Below are 25,040 nucleotides of genomic sequence, written 5' to 3' on the forward strand. Positions count from 1 at the left end.
TCACATGTAGCTTTCGCATTATTGTTAATACTATCTTAAGGAAGCTGTTGAGACCGCACAGTCTTTTTTTTTTTATTACAAAAGTCATGACCTCTACGATTGAAAAGTGAGGAAAGGCGTGAGTGTTTTGCATGCATCCTTTTCCCCTCAGCTTTATACCGTTGTCACCGCCACTGACGGTTATCGCGAGTGCGTATAAACACGAGAAAATCACAATCGTAGAATCGACGACGCGGGAATAAATTCTTCATTAAATCTCTCCAATCTTCTTCACAAATTTGATGAAATTAACGTTCATAAACAAAGTTTATTTGTGTTCTGTAAAACTTCGTATTTTTCCATCATTCTTCGCCGTTTTTTTTCTCACCACGATACAAATTTGATGAACAAAATGATCGCAAGAATGAAGTATCGAGTGATGCTGCAACAGATGTCAAAAGATTTCATCACATTCGTTGGAATAAGTTGAATGTAAACATAAACTGATGTGGAGGACTGCACATCGAGACGGTTGAAACTACGATGCTGTTTCGACTGTTTTATTTGAAGAGTGACTTTGAAAATCAGCAAGCGTTTAACGACCGTTGACTCGTCAGTTTATTTCGACAGTGCATCGATTCGATAGCGCAACTTTTCCGCATTTCGTTGAGAGATTAAATTCCGTCTCGCGTTACTCGCCCTCGGTTGGCGCGAAGTCAAGTAAACATGCTTCGGAAAAAATCCGTAGTGAAGAAACAGCAGAAAACAGAGTTTCAAAATAGCCATAACGCTGTGATAGGTCAATTACGAAAATGGACGTAAAATTGTTCGATGTTCCACGCAACTTGTCACTTGACCGAATGGTCGTGCGGAGTCGTATGTATATAAATATGGAGCACCGATTATCTACGACGAAAGAAAACAAATGGACGCCGCTTCTAGCAAGTTTAAAATTGCGCTACTTGACCCGATGATTGATGCGAAATATCGATCGAAATCAAACGTCGTAAATTCGTCGTGATAATTGTAGTGGTTACTTGAATAGTAAATAAGAGGTTCACATTCGAAAGCTCATTTCCATTGAATTGACGTTTGATTGCAATGCGATGAAAACTTACGAGGGATCAATTACGGTTCATCAATCTAGCTTAAGCTTGTAAATAAAAAATGTTGATTTTCGACATGAGATAAATTATCGATGCAATTCGATGCAAATATTGTCGAATCATTTACTCATGCGTTATCCATTTATGATTGTACAGTGTCATAATCGGTATAATATCGAAGAAAAATCAACGACAGTCACGAGGCTTGATGCTTTCATCTCGCTGTAGTTGAACGATCATTCCCCACGTTTTTTCTAAATTATAGACGCACGTGTGTACTTTTTTATTATTGCACTTTTTTTTACTACCACTTTTCTTAGACGTCTGGCCGTTCGACTGTCGCGAGACACACGCATCACGTGCGTCAATTCTGACGTAAAGTATTCCCCGGTAACGTGTGTCCGACGTTTCTCTAAATATTTAAATCATTTACTAACATCCACGCGCGGCGACATTTGGGTATTTTCATACTATGACACAAAAATTCGAAAGAAAATAGTGACTTTGATGTGATGCATCGATCACTCGACTCATATTGAGCTAAATTGTACAAATATCGAAGAATATTTTGGTGACATGGCAAACGCGTAATTGAAAAGGCCCTCGATACGCACGATTTTCGTAGGCTCGAGTGTGAGTTGGGAGAAAATTTGAGACAAACATTGAGCAAGATTGGTAAAGTGAGCACTCGTATAACTTCACATCTGCTTATTTCGGCGTTGTGTTTCTTCTTCGTTTGGCCCATTCTTGTCATAGCTTTCTATCTTCTTATTAATACTTTTTTCTCGACCCACTTTCGGGTTCACTTAGTGACGGATCCCCGATTAATTAATGGCTTGTAATTTCATTAGCCAAAAAATAATTTGAAAAATGTATTTACAATTTTGAATAAATAACTCTGACATTAATTTAGAGTGGTAATATCTTCAATTAGGGAATAAAAATCGATCCAATTTGGACGCCCATAAAATACGATCCTGCGGGCATGATTAACGATGTATGGTACAAAAGTCTAAATAATTAGAAATTGATCAAATTTGATGACGATGTTCTTCAACATCAAGTACGAAAACACAATCTTTTTCAAAGTTTTCTTCTGCTTAGTTATCGAGTAATTACGCATTAAAGCAGATTTCTTATGCCCGGAATGTATTTGGAAACGCTACGCTTATAGACGTGAACTTGAGTGATCGATTACTCGATAACTGTGCAGAAGAAAAATCTTAAAAAATTAGTATTGTCAAAATTGGCACTAAAGAATATGTTAACGAAATTTTATTAAATTCTTATCATTTTGAAATTTTTAATGTATTTAACATGGTTTAGCACGGCAACATTGTAAGCCTGTACTAAATATCCTTAAGGGTGAATGATACAAAAGTCGAAATAATTAGAAATTGATCAAATTTGGTGATAATGTTCTTCAACATCAAGTGCGAAAACACAAATTTTTTCAAAATTTTTTTCTACTTAGTTATCGAGTAATTACGCATTAAAGCAGATTTCTTATGCCCGGAATGTATACCTATATATATGGAAACGCTATGCTTATACACGTGAACTTTAGAGATCAATTACTCGATAACTGTACAGAAGAAAAATCTTAAAAAATTTGTATTGCCAAATTTGGCACTAAAGAATATGTTCACCAAATTTTATAAAATTCTGATCATTTTGAATTTTTTTATGTTTTTAGCATGGTTTAGCATGGCAACATTGTATCGCCTGTGCAATATATCCTTAAGGTGATCTATCACTTGTTGCAGTCGATAAAAATCCTGTAGCACGGTTTATTCCGAATAGCTTGATATATTTGAAAGGAAATATGAGTTACACGCTATTCTCATTTTATCAGAGAACAAGGTGTAACCTTTATTTTTCTCTTAACCTTAAATTGTGAATTTCCAAAGATATCGATTTCCATTGTTCACTATGAATCGTTATACGTGGTCGCTGAACATTATTAAGGAGGGTGGCTACGTTCGTCAAATTGATAAGAAATTGATCAAATTTGGTGATAATGTTCTTCAACATCAAGTGCGAAGACACAATTTTTTTCAAAATTTTCTTCTGCTTAGTTATCGAGTAATTACGGATTAAAGCAGATTTCTTATGCCCGGAATGTATACCTATATATATGGAAACGCTATGCTTATACACTTGAATTTTAGTGATCAATTACTCGATAACTATACAGAAGAAAAATCGTAAAAAATTTGTATTGTCAAATTTGGCCCTAAAGAATATGTTCACCAAATTTTATTAAATTCTTATCATTTTGAAATTTTTAATGTATTTAACATGGTTTAGCATGGCAACATTGTATCGTCGGTAGCCACCCTCCTTAATACCATCACAACGTTATCATGGGTTACGAGAATTTTTTTTTGAATGTAAATGAATAATGTATCGTTTCATCGATCATCATAAGATGCTTCCGACACAATTAACGCGAATAATACGTTTCTGTAGCACGTTAGACACGATAATCTGGTTGAAAACTATTGAAACTTTTTGCAGTGTATGCACGTCGAATTGTAATAATTTATTTTCCTATTGTCGTTCGATTGCATCGATGGATTCGCAAGGTTTTATACCTTCCGAGCTCCCGAAAGGTTACCACGCATCTCTCTTCTCGCGGCACTTGATTGAAAGTTTTTAATGGCGAATCGATAGCATAATGTCAAGATAATAAGCGCCTTGGTCCGTTGCACTAAGCGCGGCCGCGAAAAGAAAGAAAAACCGTCGATACGGAGCGATAGATTCATTGAATTCTCCTCGGTCCGATATTCATAAAGATACACCTGCTTTTTACCTTTTTTCCAATTCATAGTCGAGTCTTGGTTTTTCTCACTTTGAGTTACGTTACGGATAATTTATCGGCTCCTTCGAGCTTTGCGGATGTCCGTCATTCGAGGAAGAACCCTCGAAACAAGGATCTTTATGAAACTGACCCTCCTTCAACGGCGGCTGCTGCATACTTTATGCGACAAAAAACTCGACGCGTGTACTTGAAAAACGTTTCTTTTTTATCGTCCCTTGTACAATCCTTTTTTCCCTTATTTCTCCTTTCTGTTGTTACGAAACTGTAAAAAATGGTTCCTTGTCAGGAGTAATCACTTTCGCAGCGCACTCGACGATGACGACGCAACGAGATCGAAGCTGAAGAAATTGAGGTCTGACAATTCTACATTTATGGAACATTTTCAGTGAAATCAGTCTCAAAAATCAGTAAAAGTGAGTGTTGAATAATTTTTATGACGTCATTTATAAAAATCACATATTATTCATACCAGACGGACAAAAAGGATGATTTTTCTGGTTCCCACGTAACTATATGGAATTTATAATCGATCGAAAGATTATCAAGTTTCATGCTTAATTAACAAACTTATCGAAGAATCTCATTATTTATTTTAATCTTGGTACGCTGCGCGGCAGCATCCTTTTACGAAGACTTTTTAATTCCAATCGAACTCGATGGAATTTTTATGCTAGTGCATAAAGATCGTTCATCATTTTCCCGTCCCGTTCAGTCTCTTCCCGCCGAATATGCAAACGTGCGCTTTTTTCAAATTATATACGGCCTCTTTTACTAGGAAACTCGCGTCAAGGAAACGCGTAGTACTAAAGAAAAAAAGACACTCTTCGTGTTATTGATGCATAATCTCGATGTGATTGATATTCAATTTTTAATATTGCCGCACATTCGCTAATTGCGCGGTATTCCCAGCATGTGCTAAATCTTATCAATCGCCTGTTCGTTTGTTCATTTGTCACGCGAACGAAATTACTACTGCGAAAGCACAATTCAACGACGCTGTCATTTATAATTGCCGTCTATCACCTTCATCCATAATATGAATACTGAAATAATCTTCGTAATCGTTGCGTCGTTCTACACTCGATGATGCTCGATATTTTGTCCCAAAACCCCAAAACCGAGTTCAACTTTTCGCGCACAAGTTTTTTTCTTGCAGTCGATTAACGGTGCCTCCAAAAAAGCCCAGTTGCGCTGATAGAAAGTGCACAATTCGATCATTTTTCACTTATCTGTCGAAGACTCTCTTTTCAATGAAACACAAATTTTTCGGAATCTAAAAACCGGCCACGGAGGAAGCGAAAAAAACGACAGTTTCTCGTTCATTAGTATTACAAAATTCCTAGTGAAATAGTCAGCCATTTTTGGAGGCTTTTTTATTCAGACCGGTAACAAAGATCGGTAGAATTGTGAGTGCGAGTTTTAGCACAATTTTCTCGTCCAGGAAATTTCGTCTTCAATTATGAAAGCGGCCGCGTTCCAAAGTCCACCGAAGCCTGCTCCTTCGCTAGACGTCGCATTCGAAGCCCATCGGGATGAATGATAACAATTAATGTCTGTGCATATTGATCTATTATCTTATTTACATAGATCTGAATCCACAATGTGTCGTGGGGCTATGTACAAACGACATAAATTATGTTTACAAGGTCCGAAGTCAAATGAGTCTAGCGAACGCGACGTTTTTCCCGTAAAGTGAAAAAACCTCAAGGCGAATCCGAAAGCGATGACACAATTGTTTACACAATGATTCTGCTTGCCATTCTCGATACAATAATGTTTCACACTTTGAGGTATCGAGGAAAAATCCCCGTGGCTGTTCTCGTCCCGTGAAAAATCGGGGAAAACGTTCGCTCATGAATTTAGATCACAACAAGCTTTTTCCGAAATTTTTATTATAACTTTTTTACGACCTCGCACGTTCTCACACGGAAAATATTTGATCCACGAAATTCTTAATCTGTACAAAACTACAGATTTCCACGAAGAAAAAACTTAGTAATTTTCCTAAGAACACTCCAGAAATCGTGTTGACCAAAGCTATAAACCGAGCAGAGTTCAGCGAGTAATAAAATTCGGGAGTTCAAACTCGCTTCAGCTCAAGGCGACTTTGTCGAGAGGAATGACATGCTCAGGTACCCACGTGCATATAGCCAACGACACAAACGTGTAAAGATCCATTTTCGAGTTATCGCGAATATTTCTTACGACGATACACACCGACCCCAACCGTAAACAGTCCTTTCACGATTTAATTTGACATTCAATTTGCATGTGACGGGGAAAAAATTTCGTTCTTACTCGCGCGTACCGGTCGACAGTGTTATCCTGATGGTGAGTATTCGTCCTAAAATATCCGCAAAAAATAACGCACGAGTACCGTGCCATCGGAGAACGCGAAAAAAGTGCATTCATGAAAATTTGAAATGAGAGCTATCAAACTGCAATTTACAATTTCATGAAACACGTGTGTCGAGGATTGCTCAATGGTATGTATGATGCTGTAGAAATTTATTGTTTGAAAAAAAAAACATGAAATTAGCAGAGTTTCCCTCGCTAGCTTATTGAAAATCAGTCCGTATATCCTGGCGACTAATGTTCTGAGTTTGCGCTGCATTTTCACGAATCCATGAATATTCACGACACCTCCAGGCTTTTCGTTGAAAGCAGTTTACGCAAAACCATTTTCTTCGTGTCCAAATATTTCGTTAGACCGAGTAAGAAATTTTCGTTTGTACACATTTTTGTATAATTAGTTTGTAGTCATTTCCATTTAATTCACTATCCATCCGCACAGTTTTGAGAAAAGTGACTTAAACATTTCAAAAAGTTCAGAATTTTATAAAATTTGGTGAACATATTCTTTAGTGCCAAATTTGACAATACAAATTTTATAAGATTTTTCTTCTACACAGTTATCGAGTAATTCATCACTAAAGTTCACGTGTATAAGCATAGCGTTTTCATATATATAGCTATACATTTCGGGCATGAGAAATCTGCTTTAAGAGTATGGATCAGTCGACTAACCTCACTTGGAATTTTTGAAATTGAAATTCTCTGACACCGTTTGACTGATTAAAAAAAGGCTCTGTCAGCCTACGCAGAACGATGGCAAAAATCGACTGACAGAGCCTTTTTTTAATCAGTCAAACTGTGTCAAAGAATTTTGATTTCGAAATTTGCAGCTATCTCTCTCGCACTCACGGTTGCGATATACCGACTGATCCATCCTCTTAAGGGTGAATGATACAAAAGTCGAAATAATTAGAAATTGATGAAATTTGGTGATAATGTTCTTCAACATCAAGTGCGAAAACACAAATTTTTTCAAAATTTTCTTCTGTTTAGTTATCGAGTAATTACGCATTAAAGCAGATTTCTTATGCCCGGAATGTATACCTATATATATGGAAACGCTATGCTTATACACGTGAACTTTAGTGATCAATTACTCGATAACTGTACAGAAGAAAAATCTTAAAAAATTTGTATTGTCAAATTTGGCACTAAAGAATATGTTCACCAAATTTTATAAAATTCTGATCATTTTGAATTTTTTTTATCCTTAATGCGTAATTACTCGATAACTAAGTAGAAGAAAGTTTTGAAAAAATTTGTGTTTTCATACTTGAGAACATTATCACCAAATTTCATCAATTTCTTAATATTAACACTTCTGTACCGAAACTCCTAAAAAAACCCTTCGAACAAAGGTTTTGAAGGTTTTTGCAATTATTTTCCTCTATTCAGTTAACGAGGTCGAAATTTCATTAAGGAGGTCCACACCCGAAACAATTTTCTTAAGTAAGTCTTGAAATTTACACAGAGTTTAAATGGATAGTCGACTAACACACATTTGAAATTTTAAAGGTTTCGTCTTATTGGTTATTGAGATAAACGTGTTTGAATATGAAGAAAAATACACAGGGTTATAGGGACTGTGCGTGAAAAATCGTTTATCTTTCCACATAACGAATGAAAGCTTGTTACGAAGTTTATCAAAAAGTACACAATCACTATAGCGAAGGTTTGGGGAAAAATTCGAGACGATTGTCTTACTAGTAATAAAGATACATTCTCGTATAACCTCACATTCGCTCATTTCGGCATTTTGTTTCTTCTTGGCTCGGGCCATTCCTGTCATAGCCTTCTGTCTTTTTATGAATACTTTTTTTTTTCGATCCATCTCCCTTTGCGTTTTCTAAAGCGATTTTTTACATAAAAAACTACAGTGTTTTAGTCAGGGACGAATGAAATTTTGGGTTCAGTCAGTAATTTATAATTTCATCCACCAAAAAAATAAGTTGAAAAAATTTATTTACAATTTCGAATTAATAACTCTGCCATTAATTTGAAGTGGATATATATTTAATTGTAGAGTTAAAATCGATCCAATTTAGACATCCATAAAGTACGATCCTTCGGGCATGAACCACCTTAAAGTCAAGTACGTTATGGTTCCCCCGGATTTTTGATTTTATCCTCATTGATGAAATGGAATTAAAAAAAAAAATAATGTCTCTCTTCCTGCTTGGGTTTCGAGAGCAAGTCTTTTTCTTCGGGCCTTGTCGAAATTTCCTTTTCTACTAGCTTCGCCTATCTTGGCCAAGGATGAGAAGATATCGCAGTTTTGAATGAGAGGAATGTTAGTTCGTCACGTATTAATACGAACGTCTGAAAAGAACGTCCGTCCACATGCGCGTATGATAAACAGAGTCATCAACAACGAATCTAATCTTACACGAACCTTGACCTCACCACCAAAGGACGAGATATTCTTGGTTTATTCTTCGCTGTCTCGAAGAACAAACGTCGTTGAGTCGTAAATAGTTGGATTAAAAAACAGCCACGAATTTTTTAATGCATTTGCTGTGTCTGTAATTATAATAATCAATTCCATCATTACGTTCTTTCGACAATAAATTTAGATTCGTATTGACACGAATTTACCCACAAGTATCTATTTTGACGAATCAGATGCAAAAATATTTCACGTTATCGGTCTAGTTTAAAATCTAAACAATAAAGAGTTCTCGGTCTGCGAAATATGATAATTCGTAAATAACAAAATGAAACGAAATTGTTTCAAAGATATAATCGATTTTTTCGACTTTTTAATTGCACACATTCCGAACGATGTGCGACGCGTCTGAGAACCACGTGCTAATCATTCCAGTAAAGTGATGCCACCCTGCGTCGCATTACATTCCCATTGACCCCAGTAAAAGAACGCTTATTGATTTTGATTGGCCGGTTTTGCCTGACGTTGAATTGATTCTGTCAATTGTAGATTTTGCAAGTTCGCACAACATCTCGGTAACGAAAAAAATTGCTTTTTTTCAAACTACACAAATTTGTAGAACTATCAAATAAATTTTTGTCAAACATTCTGACCTTGAATTATCAAATTTAACTATTTCCCAACGAATCAAGAAGAAAAAGTTCACTGTTTCGGAGAGGAGGCTCCGCTCGGTTCGACTCTCCCATGCCTATTTTTCACTCCCTCAGTATTTACTTGTACAAAGCTATAAAACGGTTCGCGGAAGCGTTTCCTCTTTATTGATTCTCGTGCATCATCGTTCGACCCCCTTGCTCTGAAATAATTAATCGAACTCTTATCCGTGAGTACTCAAACTGTCTCGAACGAATTTCAATTTTTCAGAATTCTCTATCCCCAGAAAAACATTCAATTTGTGTAATCGTCCATCAATTTTTCGCTTATCGCAACATGAATAAATACCCTTTTCATTTTGGAACTGCGGACACGGATCGTGTCAGTCGTGAAGTAATTAAAAAGTAAACGATTCATTTGAAGATTTTGGAATGCTGGGGCCGTGACAGAAGTTCTCGATTATTTTTTTTCCATGCACGAGACACACGAGGCTCGTTCGTAGTCGTTAGCTTTTGAAGTTTAACGCGATGTCATATAATAACGAGGATCCACATTGCTCTCGAATTCGCGTGCGACTATCAGAGAACTTCGTATTTCACGCTTTTCTTCATAACATTTCATTAGCAATCTCAACATTTATCAAAATTCTTTCCGTTTATTTTTCATGTATTGCCGCGACGGAGGTTTTTCCTATCCGTCGTCAGATAACCCCGCAGGATCGTTCTTCGCACGTGGCAAAGCTCGTGAGTGTGTGACAGTTACAATATTTCTACAGCACGTTTTCCGTGCGTTTTTTATTCTTTCCGAAAATTTAATTTGCAAATGATTATTCAGTGCAGGCATTTATCAAGCTCGTTCCGCCTCTTCGGTTGTCGGAGAATAGTCACGTTTTATCAATGGAAATTTCGTATCGCCAAGCTCTGTAACGTTCGATCCAATGATTCGATCACACGTGCACCGCGAGCTTGATTTTCATGGGTGATGCACAAGACACCGAGAGATTCCAACGAACTCTCATTCGCAGCAATGTCGGTGCGCTTTTCACATCTAGAAAATCCTTTTTACTTTGACATCTTATTCGTCATGTTTATACGACTGTGGAAATATTTTGTATACGAAAAAATACACTGTCCCACTCTGGGATTCTTGCAAACAGGTTTTGGGTGCCATCGGGATATGAACACGTGGTTAGTCTGACCCTGAAATTAATGTACCATCGATTTATAGCCAGTTCTTTGACAAGACTTTGAACTAGGAATTTCCGGTCTCGTAAGCATCTATATATATTTACATGATATACAAGTAGATCATGGATGAGGACTTTGCACTTGTCAGCATCCTGAATCTTTTTATTTTTTTCGGATGTGGACCTCCAAATGTCAGGAGTCAACAGCCACGCGATTTTTCGTCGTTGCCACGCTCCTCTCGTCCCTTCGAGAACGTTCTCGAATCCGCGTCATTGGTCCGCGTATACGCGGGTGAATGTCTCGCTGCCGAACAGCTCATTTGCAGGCCACGAATCGACAATGTTTTTTTTCAACCGAATGGCCCGAATCAAAGTGCTCTTTTCACGACGATTATCGGTAATTGGAGCATGGAAAAATACGTGAAATTCAGGCATTCGAAGACCCTGGGATGGTGACTTTGCCATCTTCTTATAATATGGCAAGAATTTTCGTCTGATTTGCAAATTGATCGTAAAAGAGAATTGAAAAATGACACTTTTTCGCACGATAATCAATCAAACGAAATAATAGAGGAACGATGACGTACGAAAACATTAGAATATATTCTTTAAAGATATTGATGCTCGCAGGCTAGGCTGCGAAGTTGGTTTGCAGTCCCCAGGGAAAACCCACGTTTCTCCTTCGCACCGAGTCCCTGTTCTTGGTCCTTGAACCTTCGGAATTGAAAAAAGACCAAGGCATCGATTACTGGGGAATCACTGACAGCGTTATATCCTCTCCCAAGGTCTTCGAGTTTTATGGCGCTCTTACGATGTAGTTATCCCATATAAATTCACTACAAGCATTCGTGTCCATTTTATCTTTTGTACCGCACATTAAACGGTTTTTGCTTCATACTCATTTCAAATGAGACTCGTAACACGGCCATTATAATTTTTATTACAATGATTAGTTATTTATTTTATTTATCGAAATTATATGAAGGGCGGCGATTTTTGTTGCTAAATTACGACAACGTTCGATCGCGAAGTTTAAAAATCGGATTTTTTATATAAATTTTTCCGGTATTTACTAATTGGAGCTTTCCTCGTAAACTTTTTGAAGCGAAATTATTTCATGCCGTTTCATAATTCTTCTTAAAAACTTATGAAAATGTAACAGAATGTTTGTAGCTTTTCCATCGTCATTAGATAGAAATTGCTTCTAGAATCAAACTTGAAAATGAATATTGATAAGAATTGAAAAAAATTCTTGATGACACACTCTCGTTATGGACGACCCTTTTCTATGCATTATCAGTTCGTGCGTAAGCTACATTTACCGGTAATCAAAAGTGCCAATTTTCCCTCGCTCCTTGTCCCAGCCGAAGGACAACGAGTCGAAGAATCTTTTGAGCTGAGAAAACTTCGTGTCGCGTGATGTACGTAATTTGCATTCATCCCGATATGCATAGAAAACGAACGCGTAGAATTGAGATTTGGTGAAAAAAACGAATTACGTGCTTGTGTCACGTGAGGAATACTAACTCGTGTGGCCCTCGATCCACTTGAGGTAACGTATTTTATCACGATTTTACGCGCTCACACGACGCTGAAGTTTGCAAGGTTGCAGTCCAACGAAATGGTCTAAAAAAACCCTCTAACAATTTCAGTACTTCCCCGATTTCGTTCCCTGGCGAATTCACATTTTTAGTTGTTCAACCTGCATCAATACTTCGTGAAATAAACAATTGGTGAATTACAAATCTTCTTTTCCTTCATTTCGTTGGACTCCAACATTGCAAACTTCAGCGTCGTGCGCTCACTCGTTTTTTCATTTCCATATTTTCGTGGTGCGAGCACACCCATGAATTTTCGGAAAAAAAAATTTTAAGGGCACTCGAACACCGATACACATTTCTACAGAAGGTTTCAACTAAAAATTCTGTCAGTTATCACTGTCCATTTCCTTATGCGGTTCGAATTCGTAGCTTGGAGTTCGAGATTCGGAAAAATTTTGAAATCTGTTCGTTGAATATTCATCCAATGACAACGAACCAGGAATAATGATGAATTCTTATCGATGGTCCAAACGCGCTTGATATTTGACGACGGATTCTCATCTTCCAGTCTCTCGTGTCATACATCAAAAAACAAAAAAACTGCGGGGTCATGACTGACGTGTAAACCTACGTAAGAAACTCGTAATTTACCTTTTTTTTTGCATCAACTCGACGTCGTGTCTTACGATCAACCTATCATTTCTCGGGATCATTGACGTCTTTTTTATCGTTACCTTGCGTACCTTGTGCCGTTGGCACTGAACTTAACCGAGAGTAAACTTTCTTTCGTCAACTTCGCGGATGTCCAAATGTAATTGCAGCGCGACGAAACACGCGCGAATTTGGTCAAATTCGCGGCAATACTCGAGTTTATTATTCGCGAAATTAATTCTTGCCAGTTTCGTGTTTTTTTTTTTTATTAGAGTATTCGTTTTTCGATTCGAATTTATTGTGATTTTTATGCGGTGTAGCGTAACGTTTATTTTGACACTTTGGTGAAGAAGAGTCATTAAAAATGAACGGTGTTCGATGCAACCGGTCATATAAAAATGACACGCTGAAAAATCTTCTCCGGTAGTAAAACACGAGTGTCCTGCTATAATACTCGTAAAAACCTCATCTCGACGGTGGGATTGAAAAATTTTTGCACTCAGAAAAACATTCGCGATGTTATAAAAGTTCTAGAGAGTTCTAGAGAGACTGCGTCGTCCTTGACAGTCCTAGTTTGCGATATTTTCTCGCTCTAAAATAGTGAAATGAATGCGAAACATTTTTTTCACTGTTATTGCAAGTTTTTTTCTACATAAAAGAGCTAGAAATTTAATACAAACGAATTGCATCACCGATTAAATAAAAAATCTGCTTTTTGTTCAGATCCTTCGATTTTTTGCTAGCCATCGATCCAATTTTTCCATTCGATGAACGCATTGGATATTGCAAGTGGGTATTCACATCGAAAATTGGTCGTGCTATGTGTTATAAAGCTCCAGACGAAGAAAGACTCTCGAGTCTTCTCGAAATGACTCTCCGACAGCAAGGCCGTGGTGCTGGGTCAAACCAGCGAGAAAAAAGGGGGATCCTTAAAAAAAGGAAGGCTCTGTCTTGTTGCTTTTTACGTGTTTAGAATAGAAAGGAAAAAATGAAAACAATTTGCGTGCGTCATAGGTGTGGATTCTTTCATTTGATCGTACCATTAATCTGAATATACGCACGTTGTCTGATTCAAATGGATGCATTCTGCGTGTTTCCGACTAGCGCCGAATTTCTCCTCATCTTAAACCTCAATTCGTGAACGATTTAGAAGCGGTTTGTGACGTCCGAAACATATTTTTTCCCCGATTAGCTCTCACCTCTCTCAAGAAATTTACAATATTTTATCGATAAATTTGAACTTCCTTCCTTCGGATAAAAATCGCTATTCGAGAAGCCTCAATTCCCACGGAAGATAAAACAGCAAAAATTTGTAACAGTTTTTTATTTGTGCGACTGCCACACTTGTAAGCATTATGCTAAAATTTGTAAATTTCAAATACAAAAATAATAAATTTGATAAACTAGTTTTGAGTAATTTCTCAAAATCACTGAAAATAAAAAGATCCTGAAACGTCCTTAAAACGATACCCCTCAACCAATATAAAGTACTCGTTGAACTGTTGCTCATTCACATTTATTTTATCACCTCAAAAATGTATTCCCTCGAAGAATTCCCTGCAAAAGACTGGAAGTTTCTACAGACCAAGTTTTGCTGTTTCATCCAGTTCCGGGAATTCCCTGTTTTTTTACCTCATTGAAAAATATGTTGAGTAGTCGCTATGGAAGTCCGGTAAATTTTGAGCTGAGCGAGTAACACATTTACCCAAGACACGCCTTCAAGCCTTCTCCATATATGCGAGTGTCTTAGTGCTTGTATCTGCCAGAGTTGCCCACCTATTACGCAGCCTCCGCGCTGTTTCTCGGCCGTGAACTTCACTGTCTGAGCCAATATGTTTATCGAGTCTCGACTACGAGCGAGTAATTTGACGCGAGAGACGAATGTCCTTTTTTTATGACATACGTATGCACGATCGTCTCGTCACATGTCCTCCTGGGTGTTGGAATAGTTATAATACAGTTTCGTACGTCACAGTCTTAGCTTCGAATCGACTCGAGCACAAAACGAGCACTTCGTGATCTTAAAAATGGCTCTCATCAAGCAATTTACGTGCATCGTGCACAGCAAGGCGAGCAGGACTCGAGTGATCAATATTTTCATCGAAATTTAGCGAACAGGTCGGACGCAATTCGGTATTGTGATATTGAGAGTCGTAAGAATATTCGCAGTGACCTGGTCTCGTCGGAGACCAGTGTTTTTAATGGGAAAATTGCTCTCTTGTTGTACGTCACGGATGAAGAAACAAAACAGAATAACAAATTAGTTCGAATCGCTCCATGAGCTGTTGTGGCACGCGTCATATGAGTTAATGAAGCTGTTTTTCGAGGAATGCAACTCTTCGGAGTACGACCGAGCGTTGTTTGCCACAAATCACCTCAATCATTGTTTGTTTACGGAGCAATCATAGTACGTTCGTTGTGAGATTGAATCAGCGTTTATCTGATTTCAGATACTATAAAAAAATCATTTTTTCTTTATACTCATTATAGTTTCTGTAGCTTTTGGGCGCGCAGGGAATGACGAGACAGGTGAACTCATAACTGAAAATTATTTATCATGCAGGCAATCCATTAGAAAAAAAGTGCAAGTTGAAAAATTACACAAATTTTTTCGTCCCTCAGGCACTTGTTGACCAAACTCGTCGGTCAATTGACCTGTAGAATTTTTGTTGCATCAACCACAGTAATTCCTCAATCACATATTTTCATCTGGATCGTGTGCCAAAAACACAATTAGTATTAACTATATTTTTTGGATAGCAGAAGGGGAATTTTACGCGACGAAAAAAATATTCGCGGATCGACAGACATTGTAATGTAAAAATGCAACGCGATGAGCGATACAAAAAATAACCCTCAGAATTCGTATGCTACGAGAAAAACAAAAGACTTAGTTCCGGTTGTATTCTGGTCTGCATAAAGAGATTTTTCACCGGCTCTATCGTTATATAATGTTTTCTTTCGTTTAGTTGAAACTTGTAAAAAGTGTTGCAGTTTCTGGCATTGAAGCTGCGGAAAGTATAAAAATAAAATGAATAACGTAACAAAACTTAATGGAAGATCAAGGCAAACGAGCTCGTTGCTTTCTTCGAAATGGCCTTTTCATTGAGAAATAAAAATCGCGTGTTTATTTGAAGCAAAGAAAAAGGAGAAATGAGCGATCGAAACTTGACATTATTCGTTCGCTTGTTACACGAATCGTGCACACGCATTTTATCATCACGAAATTATACAATAATGCACACACATTGATACCAGTTGGATCAAGAAATTCTCGGATTACGTTCTCAGCGTCCAATGAGAACATCCGATGTGCCTAGCTGATCGGATGTGTGTTGAATCTCTCTCTTTCGGCTATCAACCAATTACTCGCTCTTTCTATATTTTTCTTCCTATCTTCGTCTCTCCGCCTCTCAGGCCGTAAATAAACAGTAAATACAGAGCGAGACTAAAACTTGTACGTCAGCAAAGCCCAACGGAGTTTGATGGTGTGCGTAGGTGAGGGCAATTTCGCAGGTGAATTCTCCTTATCGTAAAACGCACACGTGCATACGTCACGACGGCGGGATCTGCTGGATCACGATGTCGCACGAGACTGACCGACGACGTACGAAGGCCGCGAAGTGCTTCGGGAGGCCTTTAAAACGGCGGCGCCTCGTGCCAAGCTGGTCATTCGAGACTGAAAGCTCGTAAAGTGCTAATCGCGAGAGGAAAGAAACCGCAAAAGCAACAGGAGTACGCTGAGACTTTTGCAGGAGTCAAAGAAATCGAAAATCTCGGGAAAAACGAAGAAAATTTGAACGTCAATCGTACATTCGGTTCCGCGTTTAAATAAATATCAATAATCGTGTTCTATAATATTACGGAACATTGTGAAATTGTGCCGAGTGCCGGGAACGAAATCGTTTGCTTCGCTTCTCCTGTGAAAACATCGATCCAAAGTTCTTCGATTCTCAAGCAATTTGAGAAGACAAACTAGCAGTTTACCTATTCCGAGAATACGAAATACTAACCCCGTCGAAGATGTACACCAACCCGTTCAACCGCAAGCACAGCACGATCCGTCAGGTTCTGGATCGCCTTCTTGATCCAACGAGAAAGCCCATAAGACGGTCGGAAAGCGTTTCAAGCTCGGGTAGCAACAGTTCCAAGAGCAGCAATGGTTCGTTCGGCTCATCCTCTACTTCGAGTCATGGACACCGTGGAATACTTCAATGGGGTAGAAAGTGATGGAAGCCACTGATGGAAGAAACAAAATCGATATATTATAGTCTTTTGATGGACAAAAGACGACTGACTTATTGTTTTTCTTTCGTTATATGTTTCTCTCGGTAATGCACTCTTATTGTTGTGTTTTTTCCTCGTACACTCTAATGGAATGCGAGTTGTACAATGGAAAACAAAATGTAGCCGGGCCACCGTAATTAAGCGGGTATGTGCCGGCAGACGAGTCGAAGATAACGACGATAAACCAGAGAAAAGATCCTCGCTCTGCGGAGAGCCACCGAACTTTCACGACGAAAAAATCGGTCAACATCCCCACGAGGCTGTGAATCCGTAAGAGGATTCTTCTCGGAACGAGGAAAAGCAACGATTTGGAAAGCTCGGGAAACTTGCGATTCCTGGAGGCTTCGATCAATCCAAAAATCAAAACGATGCACCTCAACAACTTGCTGAACAACTTGCACCAATGCAGCGAGAATTATCACACTCTTCGAGACTCGGACCACCAACATCGAGCCTTGACGATCGCTGGTTGCAACACACATCGCGAAAACCACGTGCGAGAGACTCCGATAAAAATCGACCCACGTGGATGCAACACTCTGGCTTGTGCCACAACATTAATCATTCTTCATTATCAACGTTTCTCAAAACCCCACCCACACTGTTCAAGAGCTAATTTAATTGTAATTGAGCTCAATCAACCAGGAGCCATTTAGATGTAAGATACTAGTCAAAAAACGTCAGTATTAGAAGTCTAATAAATTACCAAATTGAATAATTGCTCTGACATTGTTGAGATCAACAGCATTTTTATCATCTCGTTTATTTATTACTTCATCGAATCGCACATTCAATCATCGAATATGTCAAATTTATTAAAACAATAAAAGAAACAAAAAACATATTTGTTATGGCAATTGGAGTTTTCTGTTTACGAAACACCGTTCCTCCCCTGCCTCCTTTCTCTCAATTATCCTTTTAAAACACTCGGATTTAAATTCAGCGATTTACATATCTGCGAATTCATAAATTCACAGGTAAAACGGTTCACGACGAGGTTCAAGGGCCTCGACATTTGGCGACTCTCTATCACAGAAATTGATTCGTTCCACACGTGTAACGCTTTCGCTTCTCGTTGACCTCAAAAATATAGCTTCGCCATCGATTAATCATGAGAGAATAATAATAATCATGAAAATTCAAAGGTTTTTCAGTTTGTGAAAGCGATTCACCTCATATTTTGCTAATGTTCGCTTTCTTGTCCCGGAAATAGAAACACTAACACATCCGTTAACTACGACATTGACTATTTGAGCTTATTATCTCTGAGAGAGCTGCAATAATTGAGTACGATCACGTGGATGAGTTCAATCATCTCGTTGATTATGCGATTAATGATGTCGATGAGTATTCGGGTTTACGTGGGATGGGAATGAAAGTATCAAGGTCTATTCTGAGCTTATCGCTATTCGTTCAATAAACAAGAGAATATTTATATAAAAAAGATCGATCCCATTTCAACTTTAATATTTTTTTATGTTATTAACTATTTTCATATATGACCTTGAATTATAATTTCATCATCATGCTTTTATTGATTGAAACGAATCGTATTCGCATAATCCGATCACTTTGCTCTGCTGATGAAACTGAAGCAGGAAAATTCATCATGAAAGCAATGGTCATGCGATCGAGGGTGTTTACTTTTGTTGCTCCAGAGGGCATCAAAACGTCCGTTATTAAAAAAACGACTCGCAGAAATGTTTGTTTTGTCTAGAGTTCTGAAAAGAATTTGCTTCCCACGCGATCGTTGTGAGTTCAATCGTAAATAAAATTAAACTAATCTTTTGAATTTCTTTTGAATCAAGAAAAATCAATTCTCAGAAAAATAACATGGAAGGTACGTAAGGTCTGAGGATTTCGAATTGTGAGCAAGCTCTTTTCCCAGGAAACTTTCCTAATCGCTAAACATCGGTCTGCACGAAATTGTACATCGACATGCCGGAATGACAAATCTGATTTTGTAAAATCTGTCTGAATTTGTACGCCAACGACTTATCCATGGGCCTGTACATGTGCGGTTCGTGACAGCATACAATTCGTATAAATACTCGAATTAACATTCACCTCGTTCCATAAATAGAAATGTAAGCCTTTTTCGTTCATGCGTCATGGAAAAGCTGAAGGATTGTCGATCTATAAAGTAAGGGAGGAAGATTACAGCTGGTCTCTCGCTAGCTCCTCACATTTTCACAGCGTATCATCAAAGGCTATTTCCATCGATCAAGGGCAAGTTGTTTTCTGTATTTCTTCCATTCAATGAATATTTGCTTTTCGTAACGCGCTACAACTTTTCCTCCACTTTTTTGACGTCACATATTTTCAATCCTGTACAAAGTACACATGTTTCGGAGATAAGAGGGCGATACGACGCTTCTGTAAATACATAACGGAAGAATCGTGGCGCCGGTAACAACGGATGGAAATTATGTAGCTTCGTTTGAACAGGTGTTTCGATTCGTGTACAGCGTGTCTCAAAAGACTCATGCACCAAGCCACTTTTTTCTTTCTTTCCACGTACCGCTAATAATGCATTCGATTACTTGCCACAACGGCGTGTTTCGTGAAGACAAAATCGAAGGGATAAATTCCATTTTTATCTCAATAAAGTTCAATAGTTTCCGCTCCAAGTTTTTCGTTCCTCTCCCTTTTTCGTGCGTGAACATTTTTAGTTCACTGTCACGTATAAATAAAAATCTATTGAATATTCTATTACGTTTTATTTTCGAGTTTTGAGAGAACTTCTACAGTAGTGCTCATGCATAGCAACGACGTTGTTGCGGTCTCGTAACCATGCGTGGGTGTGACCCAACGAGAATTCCAATTATTTTGATTATACGCAATTCCACATTGTATACAAATTGCATTGACATGTAACATCGTGGTTCGATAACCCACAGCCGAATGCACGATCTCTCCTTCACCTCTCCCTATATTCACCGTTTTTCAATGTCCTAGCTGCGACACTTTTTTTCCATTCGTATCCGCGAATAACTTCCTGCGGAACTGCGATCGAAGGCCTTGACATCAAATTCCTTTCATATTCACTATCTGTATTTTTAGACACGTTTGTAAACAGTGAACATACGAAGCGAAAAGAAAAGAAACGGGACGTGACACTTCTGATAAATGTATCACAGATTTTTCTCTTTTTTTATCGACGTATATTCTGACGGTATCGAAAATACGATCGTGCGATGAATAGTGTGCAAATGCTTCAAAGAAAATGTTGTTTTTTCACTGGAATTCAACTTTTTTTTTCTAAACTGCTGCTATACCTACACGGTGACCCAAATTCCTGTGACATTCTGAAGTTTTTTTCGCCACTTTCTTTATGCCGATTAACAAATAACGCATTTTTTTCTCGTGTTGTAATCCCTACGCTCGTCTTCCCGAGCAGAAAAGTTTACCTAGTGACTGATCGATACCAAGAAACCTCTCCCCCGTTGCATAGGATTTTTATGTGTCAATTGTGTGTGCAAACTACATCGGGTGGTCTCTAACATGGATGGGATTCCCAGAGGCTTCAACTCGAAGTCAGTCGGAAATGAAAAAAAAAAGAGCTAATCAAACATTATCGATACTTTGTTCTTATTGCAGTTTTTATTGTGCTGTTAGCAGGCAGACCATATACTTATTTTTACAATGTGCGAGAACGCTTTCGAAGCATTTAAATGTTCAACCAGTTATTGTATTTCGGAATGACTCTCTCGTTGGACAAAATTTGCGAGAAGGCTCACTAAACTTTTTCTAAAATGAACCTCTTCGGAGATGACGTCCTTCAACGATCTTTTTTATTCATTTTATTCGAGGTTCTCGAGCCTCGAGCGCGACATAAAAACAGCAACAATCCAAACTTCTGTAATGAAATGAAAATGAATAAATTCGAATAATTAGCAAAAATTATTGTTCAAATGAACCCCTCTTTGTTCACGGAAATTTATGATTTCTGAAATGCAATAAGAATTTGATCAGAATTCAGAGATTAGATTCGTGTGAGACGATGATGTACTGTGTCTTGCTCCCGTTTGAGAATTTCGAGAATTAATTGACGAGACATAACTATAAAATTGCCATGTGATGGTTTTGAGGAGGAATTTCATCACAAGGTTAATTGAATTAGAGAGAAAAACACGAACGAGCAATCAAATAGAGAATAGAGTTTGTCACACAAAAATACAGTAAGATTGCTCCGATATATAAATGTGGATTATAAAGAAAGAACAAGTTTTATTATACTACCCGACAAAATCTTTATTAAATCTGATTCAAGTAAATGAACAAATGTGACGACGCTGAAGTTTCCAACGTTGGAGTCCAACGAAATGAATGAAAATAAAATGATTTATCCATCAGTTTTTTATTTCACGAATCATAATTGTGTAGATTGAAAAAATACAAAGTACAAATTCGACTGGAAATAAATTGAAGAATTACTGGAATTATTGGATAGTTTTTTAGATCATTTCGTTGAACTCCAACGTTGGAAACTTCAGCATCGTACAAATGTGATCCTTTAACATCATCTTCATCACTGGTTCGTTCGATCACACATATGTAAATTTCATCGTCAAGAATCCTTTTGTCGTTCATTGGCAGGTTCCGTACAATTTTTAGGTTGAAGACGCAATTATAACGCAAAATATCGATGTTAGATAAGCTGATTGAATATATCCCGATGATGTAAGCTTTACCCTTCTTCACTTAGTTTGTTCCCTTTTTTCTCTTTTATATTTATATTTCTCTTTGTATATCCGAACTAGTCAAAAGTAGTCTGACTATCTCCACTGTCAACACCAATCGACAATGTTAATACTCACTTCGACGAATGAACCATTTATCAAAAAACAAGTTTCTTTATTTTGTAGGATCCATCGAACAATGACGAACGCCGTTGCCACCAAACGGCATGAACTCATTTTCGAACAGTGGACATACGCACGCCCGTTTCCCTTCATGTCTCACCTCGTTGCGTATATTTTTCGTTGCCCCAGTTTTTCCGAGCTTATCAAACGATAGTGCGATGGAGTGTTGTCTGCTTCGGTCGACGGATCGAGTAAATAGTAATTGCTATTAAAAACCAATAGTTTCATTTTTTCCTGTACGTGTCGACACGCTTATTCCGGCGTCGGTGATCGTCTCGAAAAAATGAACGAACCGTGCGAAGCATAGAATCGAATGGGCTTACGAATTACGACGCGTCTCACGGTTTATTAATAGAGACACTTGCCGAATTACATTCAATTCACAAAGTCATTGTAAATTAAATTATCGCGATTGAAATTCGTCTCGTGTGCTCAATCATTCAATCGTTAATGCCACACTTATGTACACTCGTGTCCGAAAGTTCGATTCGAAAAAATTGAAACCCTCGAGAGCGTGCTCTATCGTGCATGGAAAAAAATCCATTGAGCAATTAATTTTGTCGTAACCGTACAATGATTAACAATCGAATTTAGAGAGACGCTCGGCGTTCAAATAACCGGCAATTCCATCGTCCTCGCGGTTGACGCTAACTTCTGATTTTCAATGTACAATAAAAATTCCAATGATAAGAGCGTGTCGCCGAAAAAGCTTTCCGTGTTGCCATCTTCTACAGTCGAATCGTAGCGGGCCCGCCGATGAAGAAATTGGCAAGTTGAATAAATGCCTGTTGTGTTTTCAGCTGACTCACGCGGTGACAAATGGAATCGAGACTTGCACAGAACGTGAAGTCTGCGAGGCATAATAACGAGAAGCTCTCTCTACGACCCATTTTTCTCATTTCCAATCCACGCTGAACCATTCGAAATATTTGCATTTATATGAGAAACTACAATATTCAATACGATTCAACACTGATGGAAGGGAAATTGGATGCAAATACATTCTACGAGGTGTATCGATTCTTCATTATTAGTCAATTCGCATAATTTCAACGAATCGTATAAGATTTTTATAGGATCTTATCGATGTTCTTTCAAAAGTTACACCATTCATTTTAGCACGTAGATTCTCTGTTTCATGATGAAAAAGACTGGAATATGGCAGAAGAAAAATGGGAATCATTGTATTTTTTGGCTATGCATCGCTCCAAAGAATAACAGTTTGTTGAGAAAATATGTCTCTGCTCTTTTCTTTTTTGCTGAGAACCCTGGTCGCATCGACGTTCGGATTCTCCGTCGATTGACGAGTATTCAATGAACCACGTGAGCATCCAAGATCGCCGCGAGAGTATCATGCGGCACGTACATGAGAACTGAATATATTCCGATAATTATTCGCGTCCACGAATCGCTGAAAATCCATATTAATATTTCACTATTGAGAGTAGTGCCATAAATCGTGATACTTGACGAGAGTTCGATCCTTTCTCGCCATCCTATATTTAATTATGACAAACGCTTGTTATTCATAAATCGAGTAGTCGCTGTTTCTGATCACAGATATACCAGCCGCGATCAATGAATATCACCAACGTTAGTACTGAAAATCGATAATGCTGACTGGTGATAAATCCCGATGCTGCTATAGCAGGCGATAATTTATATCGTTGCTGAAGTTCGACCGCGAGACTATATAATTACGTTAAATTTATTCCCTTATCGCCGGGGTCATGATCTTTAGTTCGATCCCGGTATGTACTTGAAAAAGTGCAACACTTGCTGTTCTGCTGTGATTTGCTCGAAAGAGATCACAAGGAACATGGTGTGATTTTTACGTCGGCAGTACGAAAATTCATGGAGCGTGGCCGAGGTCGCTGTCGACAGACAATTTCTGCATACTTTTGTGATTATTCAAGCGATGCGTATGAATGGAATATTCGTACATTTTTTTTCTCGTTTTGTCGTTTTTCTCACAGAACAATGTTGGTTTGGAAAAAATTACTCCTTTCACTGATTTTTCACTCTACTTCCACGCACATTTAAGTAATGAAAGCATTCATAGCCCGTGTCAGGATTCAACAGTAAAAATAAACTTAAAATGGTTGGTTAAACAATTTTTCGGTGAATATTTACAATACTTACTTTTGCCAAAAAGCAGACCGAATTTCTTTTTAAGCATTATCATTGATAAAAAATGATAGCGTGATTAATTTTAGCGGGGGTAGGAAAATCAAAATACGAAATGAGGAAAATGTTCCAGATCCAGCCAACCACTTCTACGTGTTAAAGATAAGGGGTTGCATGGGTTTGGAACAATGAGTACTGAAAGAACGAACGATTACAGTGTGACATTGAAATTTCGAGTATATAAACAAAATTGTGTTATTTTTACCTTCCCCGTTATTAAAATTAATCGTAATATAATTTTTTATCAATATTACACGTGGCCAAAAATGTTGGGACCATTTTTCATTGATGACAACAGCGAAGAAACTGAAACTTCATTCGGATTTTTTCAATTTTTTTCAACTTTTTGTACATTTCCCCTCCCCAAAATGAATCCCACATCATTTTTTATTTCATAATAATGCTGAAAACAATTAGGACCATTTTTACCAAAAGTAAGTATTGTAAATATTTATCAATTTTTTTTTTCAAAACCCATCGCGCATTGACGAGTAGGTTATTGAATACTTAATTTAGAATAACAAGGCTCACGAATGTTCATTGGACGTGCATAATTGAAATGTTTAGATTCGTTAAAATTATTTACACTCACAATAGGCTTCCATTTGTCTCGACACGATTGGAAGTAAGCTCATGCGAAAGGAAAAATCGTTCAAGAAAATGTAGACCAACGAGTTTCGTAACCAATTCTCTCAATCATCGTGATATGAGAGAAAACGAATTATCAGAGTCAATTGAGAGTGCTGATCATACAAACGTCGTCGCGAGCACCTCTTAGTTTCATATTTGCCAAACGCACGTGTACCTCGTGCTCAAGGATTCATAAAACAACGTCAAAAAGTGTCATCATTCGTCCCAGATAATTACTCGTGTTGCACGATTTCTCCGAATAATAACTTCATTGCTCGTTAACGTTGGTAACCTTGAATTGCAAAAAGTGATGAAAAAAACGAAGCAATTAATCTCGGCCAAGTGTGTGCTTGAACAAAATTCATTCTCGAATCATACGTTGGACCAATTGA

General features: G+C 37.9%; 1 protein-coding gene and 2 long non-coding RNA genes across 3 annotated transcripts in view; all 3 read left to right on the forward strand.

Annotated features, from left to right (window-relative positions):
- Nucleotides 1-25,040, forward strand: part of LOC122407017 (nucleoporin Nup43) — a 55,544-nt gene that overhangs the window by 1,863 nt on the left and 28,641 nt on the right. The window lies entirely within an intron of this gene.
- On the forward strand, nucleotides 9,798-10,965 carry LOC122407044 (uncharacterized). Its single transcript, XR_006260137.1, has 4 exons — nucleotides 9,798-10,044; nucleotides 10,136-10,333; nucleotides 10,458-10,570; nucleotides 10,685-10,965. It is a non-coding gene; the product is annotated as an uncharacterized lncRNA (long non-coding RNA).
- On the forward strand, nucleotides 15,027-17,810 carry LOC122407051 (uncharacterized). Its single transcript, XR_006260138.1, has 3 exons — nucleotides 15,027-15,086; nucleotides 15,170-15,208; nucleotides 15,302-17,810. It is a non-coding gene; the product is annotated as an uncharacterized lncRNA (long non-coding RNA).

This window comes from Venturia canescens, chromosome 1 (assembly GCF_019457755.1).
Source record: "Venturia canescens isolate UGA chromosome 1, ASM1945775v1, whole genome shotgun sequence".
Taxonomy (NCBI): Eukaryota; Metazoa; Arthropoda; class Insecta; order Hymenoptera; family Ichneumonidae; genus Venturia; species Venturia canescens.